General features: G+C 41.3%; 1 pseudogene; it reads right to left on the bottom strand.

The window, feature by feature from the left end:
* Nucleotides 1–2,710: 2,710 nt before the first annotated feature.
* On the bottom strand, nucleotides 2,711–3,686 carry LOC138405152 (uncharacterized; annotated as a pseudogene).
* Nucleotides 3,687–15,516: the final 11,830 nt, after the last annotated feature.

The following is a 15,516-nucleotide window of genomic DNA, read 5'->3' as shown; positions in this document are numbered from 1 at the left end:
AGAGAGAGAGATAGTGGGGAGGGGGAGAGAGAGAGGTGAGAGAGACTGGGATCACTTCAGGTATCAACTCTGACTAGTTAAAATGAAAACAATAACAGTATAAAGACTTATTGATTATTATTGATAAAAGTAACAATTCATATAATGATTAATTACTGAAGTATTGTTGTTAATAATAGTAATAATAGTAATAGTTGTAGTTTCGGGGTCAGAGATATCTGAAATGAGAGAGAGAAAGAGAGAGGGACTATGGGAGGAAAAAGTGACATAGTTATTGACATGTATTAAAATAAATAAATTAGTGGACTAGTTTCTCAGCATCCTTCTGAGACAGGACATTTCTAATTTAATTAATATTGTGCAGGTGGAAGAAGGCTGTCCTAGAGACTTGATATATACTGTATGTATGTATGTACTGTATGTCCTCGTCGAACATAACTCCAAAGTTCCTCACAGTGGAGCTAAGTTTTGACTGAATTTAGAAGTAAGAAGTTTTGGGTCATCCATGCCTTGATGTACTTGAGACTAGGGATGTAGTGTGGTGCTTCTGATGATGTTGCCTAAGGGGAGCATATATAAGGTGAAGAGTATCGTAAGAGTAACTCCATGACTAACTTGCATGTGCATGGAAGGGTCATTGTTGACGTTAACAAATTGAAATCTGTCTGATAAATATGATTTAAACCAGTCTAGTGCCGTTCCCATGATCCCTACATGTTGTTCCAGTCTCTGTAACAGAATCGTATAATCTATGGTGTCAAATGCTGCACTAAGATCCAACAGGACGAGTATAGAGACAAGTCCATCATCTGATGCCATGAAAAGGTCATTAGTGACTTTCAATAGTGCTGTTTCTGTGGTGTGATGGATTCTAAATCCTGACTGAACATTTTCCAGCAAACTGTTACTATCTAAGTAATCACACAGCTGGTTAGCAAAAGCTTTTTCTAGGATTTAAGAAATGAAGGGCAGGTTTGATATGGGTCTGTAATTCTCTCAAACCTCTGGATCAAGAGTGGGCTTTTTAAGCAGAGGTTTAATAACACCTACCTTAAAAGCTTGTGGTATGTAGCCGGTTAACAAAGACATCTGATTTAATATGGAACTGTCAATTAGTGGGAAAACTTCCTTAAAAAGTCTAGTTAAAAGAGTCTAATTGACAAGTTGTTGGTTTAAATGAGGAAACTAATAAGGTCAGTTCAGGAAGATCAATAGAAGAGAAATGGTTCAAATATAAATCTGGTGCTACAGGTGGTTCTATGGTTTCTGGAATAGACAATGTATCTGTGCTATTCATGGGGAGGAGGTTGGGGATTTTATCCCTGATGGTTATAATTGTATTTGTAAAGAAGCTCATGAAATCATTGCTTTTCAGGGTTGGAGGGATAGATGGGTCAGTAGAGGTGTAAATTTCTGTCACCCTGGATACAGTGCTGAAGAGGAACCTGGGTTTGTTCTTATTTTCTTCTACTACTAATAATAAAAATAATATAATAATAATAATAATAATAGGTTCTGGCATTTCTAAGTGCTTTCTTGTAATTCATCAGGCTATCCTTTCAGGCTAGGTGAAAGTCATATTGATTAGTCGAACACCACTTCCTCTCTAGCTTCCGTGATGTCTGTTTTAAAACACGTTTGAGAATTATACTATGGAGCTAATCTCCTCTGATTTACCTTCTTCTTTTTTAGAGGGGCGACAGTGTCAAGAGTTGTTTTATAATGAGGCTGCTGTACTATTAACAAAGTTATCAACTAGTGTGGGAGTAAAGTTTTGATAACTTTCCTGTACTTTACCGACACACACGACCGTGAGGTAAGTGTAGAAGGAAGCAGTTTCTTAGATTTGTTCAGTTTTATTAGATAAACACAGACTATAATAGAATTTCTGTCCAGAATCGGTGTAATTAATAATTGTAAATTCAAATGTAATTAAAAATTGGTCAGAGAGAAGAGGGTTTTGGAGAAATATTATTACAGTTTCAATGTCTATGCCATATGTCAGAACAAGATCAAGAGTGTGATTTAAAGAGTGATTGGGTTTATTCACATGTTGAGTGAAACCAATCGAGTCTATTGTTGAGTTGAATGCTGAACTAAGGCTGTCATTGGAAACATCTACATGAATGTTGAAATCATCTACTACAATGATTTTATCTGTCCTAAAAACTAGCTCTGATAGAAATTCAGAGAATTCAGATAAAAATTTGATTAAGGGGCAGGCGGACGATATATGATAACTAGATTAATTGGTCAGGCTTGGATGTATGAGGCTGATAATCAGATGTTCAAAGGAGTTATAACTTTCTTTCGGTCGAGGGTTGATAGATAGGTCAGATTTAGAGATTGCTGCAACCCCTCCACCTCTGTCCGTGCTTCGAGGAGTATGAGTATTGGTATGGGTTGGGGGTGTCGCTTCATTTAAACCCTCATATTCTCTATCTTGCAGCCAGGTTTCTGTTAAACATGATAGATCAATTTGACGATCAGTAATCAGGTCATTAATAAGTAACGATTTTGTATTGAGTGACCTGATATTTAATAAACCACATTTTATACTTCTGTTTTTTTTAGTGACCGATATATTAGTTAACTATATTGTTAACTTTTATTAGGTTTCTATAGGATATTGTGAGGGTGACTGTTAAAATAGAAGTGCAGAGAAGCGTGTAAGACTGCGACTCTGCCTCCTGGTCTCAACTCTGGATTGTCACAGTATGGACTGTCTAACAAACGTTGTCATGTTTCTAGATATGAGAGCTGCTCCATTCCAAGTGGGATGAATACAATCTCTCCTAATCAGACCAGGTTTCCCCAAAAAGTTTGCCAATTATCTATGAAGCCCACGTTGTTATTTGGACACCACCTCAACAGCCAGCAGTGAAAGGATGATGTGCGGCTGTACATGTCATCACTGGTAACATTAGGCAGGGGTCCTAAGAAAATTACAGAGTCCGACATTGTTGTTGCATACGTACACACTGAATCTATATGGATTTTTGTGAACTCCGACTGACGTAGTCGGAGGTCATTACTGCCGACGTGAATAATAATCTTACTGTACTTATGCTTACCCTTAGCCAGCAGTTTTAAATAGGACTCAGTGTTGCCCACTCTGGCCCCAGGAAAACATTTAACTGTGGTCGCTGGTGTCACTAACTTCACGTTCCTTAGAATAGAGTCACCAATAACCAGAGTTTGTTCCTCAGCGTGTGTGTTGCTGAGTGGGGAAAATTTATTCGAGACATGAACAGGTTGGTGGTGAACTGGGGGCTTTGGTTTAGGACTACGCTTCTTATTTCACACAGTCACCCAGCCGACCTGGCATCGCGGCTGCTCGGGAGCTGATGGGGGGGCTGGAGAAGCTACAGCTACTTGGCTCGCACCGGCTACTACCGGGACTGGCAAACTACATCAGCTAAAGATTTACTCTCCCTGGTGCAGAGCTGCGATTCAAAATGGCTAATCCTCGCCTCCATCTTGGCAAATAGGTTACATTTAACACACATACCGTTATCGCTAAAGGAGGCAGAGGAGTAACTGAACATCAAGCACACTGAGCAGGAGAGAGCAGGGGAGTGAGAGGGAGAAGCCATTGTTAGCTGCTAATGCTAAGTTGCTAAGCTAACATGAGTAGTGTTTAAATCACAGTAAATTAGTGAAGAAGTCGCCACGAGAGGGAGAGATGTGTGTAAAGAACAGTACAACTGTGAATGTGACTCCAAATCAGCTTCAGTCAGATATTAGCAGAATATCATGGGGTGAAAAGGAGAAGCGATCGATACAACAGACAGCAGCTAACACCGGAAGTGACACAATATGCTCACCACAATACGTCAGCACGTCCAACCAAAGGTGAATGAAAGGGAAGCATCTTTTAGATCTAATTATTTCCAAAATGAGAATGAGCTGAAAACATAATCACATACATAGAATAGAAAAGTAAACCTTGAATTTAAGTCATTTAAATCAGACTGAGCATATACAGTGAATAAGCACAAAATGTTAGTTTATGAAGAGTATTTTTGCTCTTTCGTCTGACGAGGAAGAAGTTATTTTGAAAAGTTGCATAAAAAGGTAAAATCTTGGTAATGACATTCTGCAGCATCATTTTGTCCTTCTCCCTCACCACAGAGCGAGTGGACGCTAGGTGGGCTGAGTGAAGACTGACAACTGAGCCAAGCCCACAGAGCTTATCGTTACCTGGTTAGCTCAGGCTAAGGAGCTAGGCTAAATGCTACATGCTACTGCTAACCGGCTAGCGCTGCGGTGTTTTTGCTCCGGGATGGTCGCGGTTGTAACAATGAACCGAACAGAAGTTACCCTGAAACTTTACAACAAAATAACCTATTGATTTATTTATTATCATAATCATACCACATATACTTGTTTAAAGATGGCGCCGTACTAACGGGAGCCTGTCGTAGCAGCTCCGTGTATTACTGTTGGTCTTTTGTGTTTTTATTACGTTTGCTGTTTGTTTTTTATATTTATTTTTGCACTGCTCTGTGCATCTTCGTACCGCACAATGACGAGATGCTTTTGCAACTGATTGGACACTTTTTTATCACTTTTAACCGCACTTCGGTCTCTTCGGATCACTGGAAGCATGCCGGCAACACACGCCGGCATTGTTTACACCCGCGACCAGCTGATGGCCCTGAGGCACACCACCCTCTTGGCCGGAGAGAGACCCACCATCCCGGAGGAGCTAAAGAAGAGACGGCGGGGCTGTAGAGCGGGGCTTAAACGGAGGATGGCGAAGAGGAAGTTTAAGCCCTTCATCCCTGCAGTCATCACTGGAAACGTGAGATCGCTGGCAAATAAAGTGGACGAACTGGAAGCGCTCATCAGAACACAGAGGGAGTACAGGGAGTCCAGTATTGTGTGTCTCACGGAAACGTGGCTGCACAAGCAGATACCGGACTCCAACGTCACCATTCCCGGCTTCCAGACGGTTCGAGCCGACAGAGACACCACCGCGACCGGCAAGAAGAAAGGAGGGGGTCTCGCCGTGCTCGTGAACAACAGGTGGTGTCACCCCGGGTACGTCACAGTTAAACAGCGTGTATGCAACCCGGACATCGAGCTCGTCGCAGTCGGACTTAGTCCATATTATTTGCCGAGGGAGTTTACCAGTGTTTTCGCCATCACTGTTTATATTCCTCCATCTGGGAACGCAGAAGCAGCGTGTGACGTCATCCACACTGTAGCTGCAGGATTACAAACACAACACCCCGGGGCCTTCATCTTCATCACAGGTGACTTTAACCATGCTTCCCTCTCATCCACACTCCCAACATTCTTCCAGTTTGTAAAATGTGCCACCCGTGACAATAAGACTTTGGACCTGCTGTATGCAAATGTTAAGGATACATACAGCTCCACTGCCCTGCCACCACTGGGCAGATCAGACCACAACCTAGTCCTGCTCTCCCCATCATACAAGCCTGTGGTCCAGCGGCACCCAGTCAAAGTGAGGACAGTGAGGAAATGGACTCCTGAGGCAATGGAAACACTGCGTGGAGCGCTGGAGGCCACAGACTGGGATGCTCTGTATGAGCCACATGGTGAGGACATTGATGGCATGACTGACTGTGTCTCTGAGTACATTGGGTTCTGCATAGACAACACCATCCCCACTAAAGAGGTCCGCTGTTACCCAAATAACAAACCGTGGGTAACAAGCGACCTGAAGGCCCTTCTCAACGAGAAGAAGAGGGCCTTTAGATCACGGGACAGAGCAGAACTCAAACGGGTACAAAGGGAGCTAAAGCGCAGCATCAGGGAGAGCAAGGACAACTTCAGAAGAAAACTGGAGCACAAACTGGAGGACAACAATAGCAGAGACGTCTGGAGTGGGATGAAGGAGATCACCGGCTTCCAGAGGAGAGGTGAGGGAGCAACTGGGAATGAACGACGTGCGAACGAGCTGAACAAGTTCTTCAATAGGTTCAACAACAACCCCCCCACCCCCAGCGGACCCTCCACTGCCTCTACTGCTTCTTAGAGCAACAACCCCCCACCTCCCCCCATCACCCTCTGCCCCACACCACACCCGTCACCATCTCCCCCCACCCCTCCGCTGGCTTTCACCACAGACTTTTTCACACCTCCCACCCCCAGGACATCCTCACATCACCCACAGTCCCCCACCACCACCACCTCCTGCAACACACACCTCTTTGCACCACCCTCAAACCCACCACTGACATCCCCTACCCTCCAGTCTGGACTACACATCACGGCCAGCCAGGTGAGGAGAGAGCTGGAGAGGCTCAAACAGAGGAAAGCTGCTGGACCGGACCGCATCAGCCCTCGTGTGCTGAAGGCATGTTCCAGCCAGCTCTGTGGAGTCCTCCAGCACCTCTTCAACCTGAGCCTACACCTTCAGAGAGTGCCAGTGCTCTGGAAAACATCCTGCCTGGTCCCAGTGCCCAAAAAAGGACGTCCTGCTGCACTGGAGCACTACAGGCCGGTGGCACTGACCTCTCATATCATGAAGGTCATGGAGAGACTGGTATTGGCACACCTCAGACCGCTGGTGTGCCCATCACAAGACCCCCTGCAGTTTGCATATCAGCCCCATGTTGGGGTTGATGATGCAATCATCTACCTGCTGCAGAAGGCCTACTCCTCCCTGGACAGACCCAACACCTCAGTCCGGATCATGTTTTTTGATTTCTCCAGCGCCTTCAACACCATCCCCTCCGGGGATGAATAAAGTACTCTATCTATCTATCTACTTACATGCCTCAAGTGGTTTTTGATGTTATTGTGGTAATTTAGCGTTTATTTAACACGTCTAATGAACAGTTTGAAGCAAGTTAACTACCTTTAGTAAAGGGTTGTGTTTTGTCATTTGATTGTAATTTTAATAAGTTAATACTAATAAGCTGCATGTGTAAGTTGCATGTGATAGTAAATATGTTTCACAAATGTTCTGATACAGGCTGGTATAACCACCATTACTATCACAACCTCTTTTTTTAGCCTGTTATGGAATTCACAGTGAATTAGACCCAGTGCAGATGTGTAATTATATAACAGTTTAGATGTGATTATAATCTCCACACACCACTGTTGTAAACAGTGCTCATATTTATTATATATGTATCTGTTTTAACACTGTGAGAAGTTGACGGAGTTGATGTGGACTGTTATCAACAGCACTGTGAGAGATTATCACCTTGAATATTACAGATGTGGTAGAAAGACATTTTATATATTTGTACAATGTTTATTTCTTTTAGTACGTCAGTTTGGCTGAAATCTGTAGTGCTTACACCTGCTGAACACAGAATAAGTACCCGTCTTGGATGCTTAACACAGCTGATATTACATGTGTCAAAATTATTGTAATTATTGTATTGTACAGTAAAGTGTATCTGTAAATAATCATGTTTCTCCTCTGTTCCTTAATATCTACAGATATGACAATGATTTCAGCAGTTTTTTGCACTTCCGCATTGACCTCAGCGCTCAGCCCGGGATTTTGCCGCTTGGTTTAAATCTCCTTTCTTAGGCAGCAGAGAGAGAACTGCGCGCCTACATTTCAAAATGTCCTGCCTCAAAACACTCAAGAAATGTTCTGAGACACAGCCGTGGTCAGTTCATCCAGAGTGATGTCCGTGCTTAAGGTCTCCTGATCCCCGACACTCAGCTGAAGAAATCTCTGCAGAAGCTCTGCACCAGGGTCCACTTCAAAGCTGTGTGCCCTAAATAAGTCTGGTAGCAAAGACACACCATTTGTTTTCTCTGAGTCACCTACTTTTCCAAGTTAAAGAAGAAGGTGATCGGAGCATCTATGTCTTGGAGCTTGGTAAAGGGGGCTGGGACTTAAACTCATGTGACTTTCTCTTCCAGGAAAACTAAGACATTTTCCAGGTTCCTAATTTCCTCCTCTAGTTCCTGAAACAATCTTGATTTTAACTGCAGAATCGGCTGTGTACTGCTGAAAAGAAACTCTAATTTGGGGTTTTCTTTCCTCCCATCACTGGGTAAGTGAGAATAACTCGCCTTTTCTAGTTTTCCACTGAGCTCAAAACAGTCTAAAATTTCCAAAGAAGGTAAAATCATGCAAAAAAAGTACATTAAAATTGCAAAAAGATTTCGATTTTCTTGTGAAAATTAAATCACCTCCATTAGAACTAAATGATGATCTGTAAAAGCAACATCTTACAATTAAAAACCTGTGCAGAAACCTGTATAACCTTATCCTACCATCTGATACTTTGACCCAGGTATATTGTCAGGCTGAAGGATGCTTCAACCACCACGCATTATTCAGATGTGCTTTCCTTATGACCTGAGATAAAACAGGATGACTGAAAATGTGGCCCCTCTCCAGTCCTGTCTAAAGTAAAACAATTCCAGTCTCCACCCAACACAATACATTCCCCTTGATCAATGCTACTTTCCTTCAAAAATTTTCCTGCTCAGAGCCGTGGTTTAGTGCAACAGTAACAACAGTAATGTAAAAAAATGTTACTTTAGGTTTGACTTTAAGGACTCTACCTTGTACTATCTCTGAGCTATACATTATATTTATATATATATATATATATATATATATATATATATATATATATGCTGACTACAGGTCCACCTGCACCAAGCCACTTACACCCATGGCCCCGACCACATATTCAGCCTGCACTTCCCATGCTGAATTATCCTTAGATGATGAGCTGCAATTACTTGTCGACTACAGAGGCTTTGGCAGCAACGAAACCGAGCACTTAGCTGCTATAAGCCGCAGAACCCCTATCCCTACTGCACCAACACAAACAAACATACTACTCCTACACAATCGTACGAGAGAGAGAGAGAGAGGGAGAGAGAATAACGAGATGGAGAAAACACAACGTTGGTCACATGATACAGGGGGCTAGAGATAGAGAGAGAGAGAGAAGTGCTTAGTGCATGATGGGAGTTCCCCCAGCACTTTAGGCCTTCTCCAAAAGTAATATTGTTAGTCTAAGAATTACTGTCATTACCACTGTTGCCTGTTTTATTCAATTTTTATTTTGAATTTTAACTTTTTTTAATGTGCTGTTTTCTCAACAATTACTGGTAAATGACATTTTCTTGTCAGAAGCTCAAATAGCCGACACTGTGGAGCACAGCAATGTCCTGTGACTATGGCTTAACATAGTCTGCATCATCAGCGAATTAATAAGTTAATGGCAACCTGCTCTTCCAAAAGCAGAGTTTAATTGCTGCAAGAATTAAAAACACAAGCCATTACAATGTTGAGCCCACATGCAAAAAGTAAACATTGTTTATTTCCACTAGCACCACTGTTGTGTTTGTTGCTGGCTGCTCAGTCAAAATTGTTTGGCAGTTTAAACCTTGTTCTTTGGAAAACAGTGTGTGCGTATCAGAGACAAAGACGTGCACATTTACACGTGACTTTTATTTCATGTAGGAAATGTTAACTGCTGCCTGGAAGCTCTAGGGAATTAGTTTGGCAAATTATGTCACTGGATTCAGATATTAAACCTTATTTTGAACACAGCACAACTGTTGCTAGCAACCTTTACTGTTTATTTTATCAGAAAAGGTCATGTTTAGAAGTGTCAATCAGTGCGTAAAAGATTTTTGTTTTGACGTTAAGGGTTTCACCGTTGATCTGTGCTGTGTTCTACTACAGATAAATTCACAATATTCATGAGTTTGTTTTTGTCATACAATGAAACATTGAAGAAATAGCCTCGTGATTTGTGGAGGTCAGGGGTCTGGAAGAGCACGTTCCCCTGCACCACATCAATCAGGATCAATCAGCGCAGGTGAGAGCTGTTAGCTGATTGATCCTCAGGTTTAGAAGGCAGTGGCGAAGCTGCCTCAGAAAGACACCCACTCAGGACTGAGGTGCACAGAGGACTGAGACTGAGCTGCAAAGCTAGTCGTCCAGCTGGACCCTTTAAGTTTATATTTTAGAGAGTTTGTTTGAAGCTTAAAATTAAAGTTTAAAATGAAGTTTAAAACTAAATTGTATTACATGTTGGTTTCTTTACCGTAGAATTGGGTTCTTTATATTAAAAACTTTATATTTACATGGAGGAGGGTCCTCTCTGTGGAGGCTGCCATGTTTTTTGCTGTCTTCCAAACTGGACAAACTAAAACATCTTGAGTTATTATGACAAATGAAGTTCACCACATTTTTTCTTTCATGTTGGGAAGGGGAGGGTGAGGTAAGGGGCATTCAGCTGCAACATGCAACTTCACCTCTAGATGTCACTAAATTCTACACAATGAACCTTTAAAGGCCTAAAATGGCACAATTAAAGCAATTACAGTTTTGCGCTTATTTTCTTCTGTGTTACAGTGATGACAGACTATGCTGTGTCTGACCTAAACTATATTGAGACAATTTTAATTTATATCTCTACAAAATATACAGTAAGCACTTTCAATAATGCATGCATTTGTATCTTATTTCAATAAGAAATGTAGGTCTGGCTGAATGGCTCCATGGCCTGAGTTTGGCGATGGCAGTATGTGTATATCAGAGAGCACCTCCAGCTGATCCAGGGGAGTAATCAGCACAGCTGATGGCTGTTAGCTGTTTACTTCTCAGGTCTAAAAGACAGCAGGAGAGCTGCCACAGGGAGAGACGCAATAGAAACACATCAAAGACCCTCAGGAAAAGACTGTCGCAGACAGCAAGAGCTGGGCTGAGCTGCCACGATGCCAGCAAACACTGCTGATCAATTTAAGTTGTTTAAAGACTTAATATTTGTTCCTTTTTAAAAGAAATAAAGATACTGAAAAGCGCAGTGTTCGTCTTGGCTTTACATTATAGCAAATATTATGGGTATTATTAACATGGTTGGTAATCTTGTTCTGTGGGAAATTGTGAATGTTTTCTGAAAAATGATCAGCAGATTCATCGAAAATTATTTACGGGTATTTACAGCCCTAAGAGACGCAATAATTAAGCAGATATCTTAATATTGCTGTTTGACATAATTTCAGACTTCTCCAAATATGTAAGGCTCTCAGAAGGCAGAACAGTGATTGAAATGGCAAACTCCTCAATGCAAATCATGCTCTATAAAGACTTCAGACAGCCAGACTAAAACATCAAAGCTTGCTCAACATTTGAAGACTCATGTGTGTCTATAATGTCTGTAGTTAGCTAACGTTGGCCATTAATAACTTTACCACTTTACCCACTAATTCCACAAACATCTGTCTTTTTGTCTGTGTGTCTGTGGAATTAATATTCCACTATTCATTTCACCAACTCCACATGTGGCACATGCATACTTGCCCAAGAAAGTGCAGTGTTTGGTGCAACTTGGATATGAAATATCAATAAAATTTGAATAAACAAGCAACCAATGCTCTGTAGAAATCGGTGTGTTAAACAAACCAAGTTGAATCTCAAACAAACAAATAACACAACACACTATATGCCAATCCTGTAGCCTTCATTGAGCTGCTGAGCAATGCAACACCTGCCGAGAAAAAGGAGCCTCATTATGTCTAAGTGACTGTGGCAACTTTCATGCTGTTTGTATTTATCAGAGAGATGTTTGAGGTCTTTCATCCCTGTGTTGTCCATAGAACCTGTATGCCAACACTTTGAAACGGCTAACAGCGGAAGCAATAAAAGACATTACTTACGCCACATCCTGTTAGTCAACTCTGTTTTTCATAGCAAGATTTGGAGAAGCCCTGGTTGTAAACTTGTCCTCATTACTGTCGGTTACTTAACGATTTTGCTTTTTTAGAAACAATAACCCAAACCAAAAGAACAATGGTCTTTTTTTATTATTATGCCAAGATACTTGTACTGCCGCAGAACCTCAACAGCCGGGTCATTAATCACCACAGGAGAGATGACTGTAGGATTCTTCCAAAAATCTCTTGTCATCTATTTGGTTTTCACCACGTTTATTCTAAGAAAGGATGACTTGCACACGTCTATGAATTCTTACACTACTGGGACATGATCAGGATGATCTCTGCTAAGGTGGGACAGGATGACTGAATTAAAGATACAAATGTCAATATTTAAATGTGTATATATGTAAATAATAAACATAAATATGTACTAAACAGTGTAAATATTGTAAGTTAGTATTGTATGTTTATCTTCCCCCTTTCTAAAAATTTTGTCTCCTCCTGCATTGCTCTGTGTACGATCACACAGCTAAAAAAAACCAAAAAAAGTAACTTAAGATATTATTGGCAAACTCAGGCTAAACTGTTGATCAGCAGTCAGAAAACCTGAGGCAAACACATAGCATCTGTACATTTAATGGTATTTATATTTATATCTGTTGCAGTCTCTTTCTTTCTTCCTCAGAGTTTACTGGATCCTTAATGCTGTCTTTCATCCTGCTTTGCAATTTTCTTTGTCTCTTCCTGGGGCCTGGTGTCAGACTGTGATAAAGGTGGGCATGCTGGGCAGTCAACATAATGTAACCACCTTGGAAGCTTCCATCTGATACTGAGAGAGCACATTACCTGAAAGTACCATAACAACAATAAGAACAAAATAAAAGTCTGCGCCATTGATTGCACTGTCTGGAAAATAACCATAAAACGTTGCTTTGTATTAGAAAAATAGGAGACATTTTGTCCAAACAACATCCATCTTGGCATCAACGGCTGAAAAGATAAGTCAACTATGTTGTCTATCACATGTGAAGGGAAACGGCAAACCCCTGATTGCAAACCACGTGGCTGTGGCTGAGGTGGTAGTGCAGTTGTCGTCCAACCAGAAGGCGGCTTGAATCCCAGCACATGCCAAAGTGTCCTTGGGCAAGATGCTGAACCCCCAAAAATGGCGGGCACAAAGATGCTGAATGCACACATTGTAATTGTAAGTCGCTTTGGATAAAAGCGTCAGCTAATTATAATGAAAAGTAATACTCTTTGTATGATTGTGAGATTACTGCTGAAAGCTGTGATTCCGTAAGCCCTATTGAAAAATCCACCGGTGGTTTTATTTGATTTTTCCTTTGATTGTCTTGTCGAATTGGTTTGAGAGACTGGGCCATAATGTAGGTCAGTGCCTGTTCTGTACCCCATATTCTATAATTAGAGTTTAAAAGGATAAAACAATATACAGCACAATGGACAGGTATAGAATGAGCAGACATAAACTACAAAAACACAGAGGTAAAGTAAATGGTTGCATTTATATAGAGTTTTACACTACAGTTTGCCATTTACCCATTCACACACACATTCATATAGTGCATCTATGAGCAGCACTTTGTTTGTTTTATGGGGCAATTTGGGGTTCGGCATCTTGCCCAAGGACACTTTGGCATGCAGATTGGAAGACTGGGGATTGAACTTCTGACCTTCTGGTTAGAGGATGACTGCTCTACCCCTTAGCCACAGCCACCCACCCACCCAAAGTCGGGACCATTTTGTTCGCAGAATTTAAAACTGATGGACCATTACAGACATGTTAAACATATTGTCAGGATTCACTAAGCAAGGGACTCAATGTCCAGGACACAACCACCAACCATCACAAGTATAGAGCACATTATTTATTTATGATATGATCATTGTGTTTGCAATATGTGAAGTGTAAATGACTAACTGAGAATCAATCATTCAAATTTTATTTGTACAGCCTATATTCACAAATCATATTTTGCCTCATAGGGCTTAACAAGGTGCAACATCCTCGGTACTTAACCCTCAACAACTAAAGAAAAGAAAGAAACCCTATTAATAGAGGGAAAAATGTAGACACCTCAGAAAGAGCCACATGTGAGGGATCCCTCTCCCAGATTGGACAGAACTGATAGAGTCGTGGCTGATAAGAACCAATCATGAAGCAAATTATTTGGCAATAGAAACTGTCTCAGACAGTAAGTCAACTCAACCCCAACAGCAACACATATTGTTGTGCTGTTTGGACCATATTCACTGTGTTGCCTCTAAGGCATTTATGTCATTTATGTTTTTATGTTGTTTGCTTAAAAAGAATTCATTTATGTGTTTAAGTTATAAATAGCAGTAAAAAGGGCAAATTGTTTAAGAAGCTTTTATTTTGAAGGTCGACTTGCTAGGAACATCACTTCCTTGTTTACATTCTCTTCCTGGTTGCTTTGAGAGGGAAACTGACATGCTATTCATGCTCTGAGGCTTTTCTGCAGCCCTTCACTTGGGAACATTGTTTGGGCAATGCCGTAAGTGTATACATTTCATGATGATAAGATGTTAAAAAGCATAAATAGCGGTAATTGTTAAAAACTCATGTTTCATTTGTAATTTCGAAAGGTCATTTTGTACATGTTAAAAGAGCATTCTTCTCATGATCATTACTGTCGCTCAAGTTTTCACCGCTTGTCAGATGAAGTTTCAGAGCCAGCGTTCTTACAGCAAAGCAAAGACAAAACAGGGTTAGGGAACAAGTGAAAAAACATGATACAGAGACTGGTAAGAGTTCACTCAATGACACACCCATTGAGGAGGAAACTCTGATCATTGGCAACTCAGTTTAAAGAAAAGTGAGGTTAGCAACACTAGTCAATTGCATAGTCAGTTGCATGCAAGGGGACAGAGTGCCAGCAGCATCAACAGCCGGCTTTGTGTGTTGGAGGTCACAAATGTTAACATGGAATCATGTGCATTTGCTCTGTGGGTTTTCTCTGGACCCCGACCAACCTTGACATTTACCTTCTAGCTGTTGTGGTGGTATACAGCAAATGGTGTGGGCTTTGTCGACAACCAGACAACTTTCTGGAGGAAACCTAGCCTTATGAGACGGCATCCCACTTTGGACGGAGCGGCTCTTTTATCTAGGGATATTACTAAGTTAATATATCCAAAATGACAACACAGAGTTGGGAGCAAGAGGCAGAGCTGTCCTATTTACTTCTATTTGCTCCCTTTAGATAAGTCACAGAGCTAAAACTCCAAAGAGACTGTGCCTGCCCCCGCCCCATTAAATTAAATCAACATCAAGCAGAGGAGGAATTTCACATGAAAGACCATTTCTCCTATATTAACATCACTACACTGACTTCCTGTCAATTTTAGAATAGGATATAAAATTCTGCTCCTCACCTACAAAGCCCTGAATAATATGGCACAATCATACCTTAAAGAGATCTTCGTACAATCTCACCTCACTACAGCACTGAGCTCCCAGAATTCAGGCCTACTTGTCATCCCTAAAGCCTCAAAGAGAAGAGTAGGAACCATAGCCTTCAGCCCTCTCCTGAGGAATCATCTTTGGGAGTTCCAGAGGCAGACAACCTCTATATGATAAAGGATATGCTTAACACCTTCCTCTTTAATAAAGCTTATGGTTAGGGCTGGTTCAGATCTGACTTGGACCTGCTCTTAGTTATGCTGCTACATGCCTAGATTGTCGGGGGACAAATGTCCTTGTGCTATATCGTTTTGAGATCCAAGATTGTGGCTATTGCCACATTGTTGATAATGTGGGTGTTAGTGGATTGTGATGACAGCTGTTTGTGGATTATGATTACAGTTAGATTGCTTAGTTGTACAATAAGCTTACTCACATAC

This window comes from Paralichthys olivaceus, chromosome 16 (genome assembly GCF_024713975.1).
Source record: "Paralichthys olivaceus isolate ysfri-2021 chromosome 16, ASM2471397v2, whole genome shotgun sequence".
In the NCBI taxonomy this organism is placed as follows: domain Eukaryota; kingdom Metazoa; phylum Chordata; class Actinopteri; order Pleuronectiformes; family Paralichthyidae; genus Paralichthys; species Paralichthys olivaceus.
The sequence above is the reverse complement of the archived record's forward strand: the minus strand, read 5'-3'. Positions and strand labels throughout refer to the sequence as shown.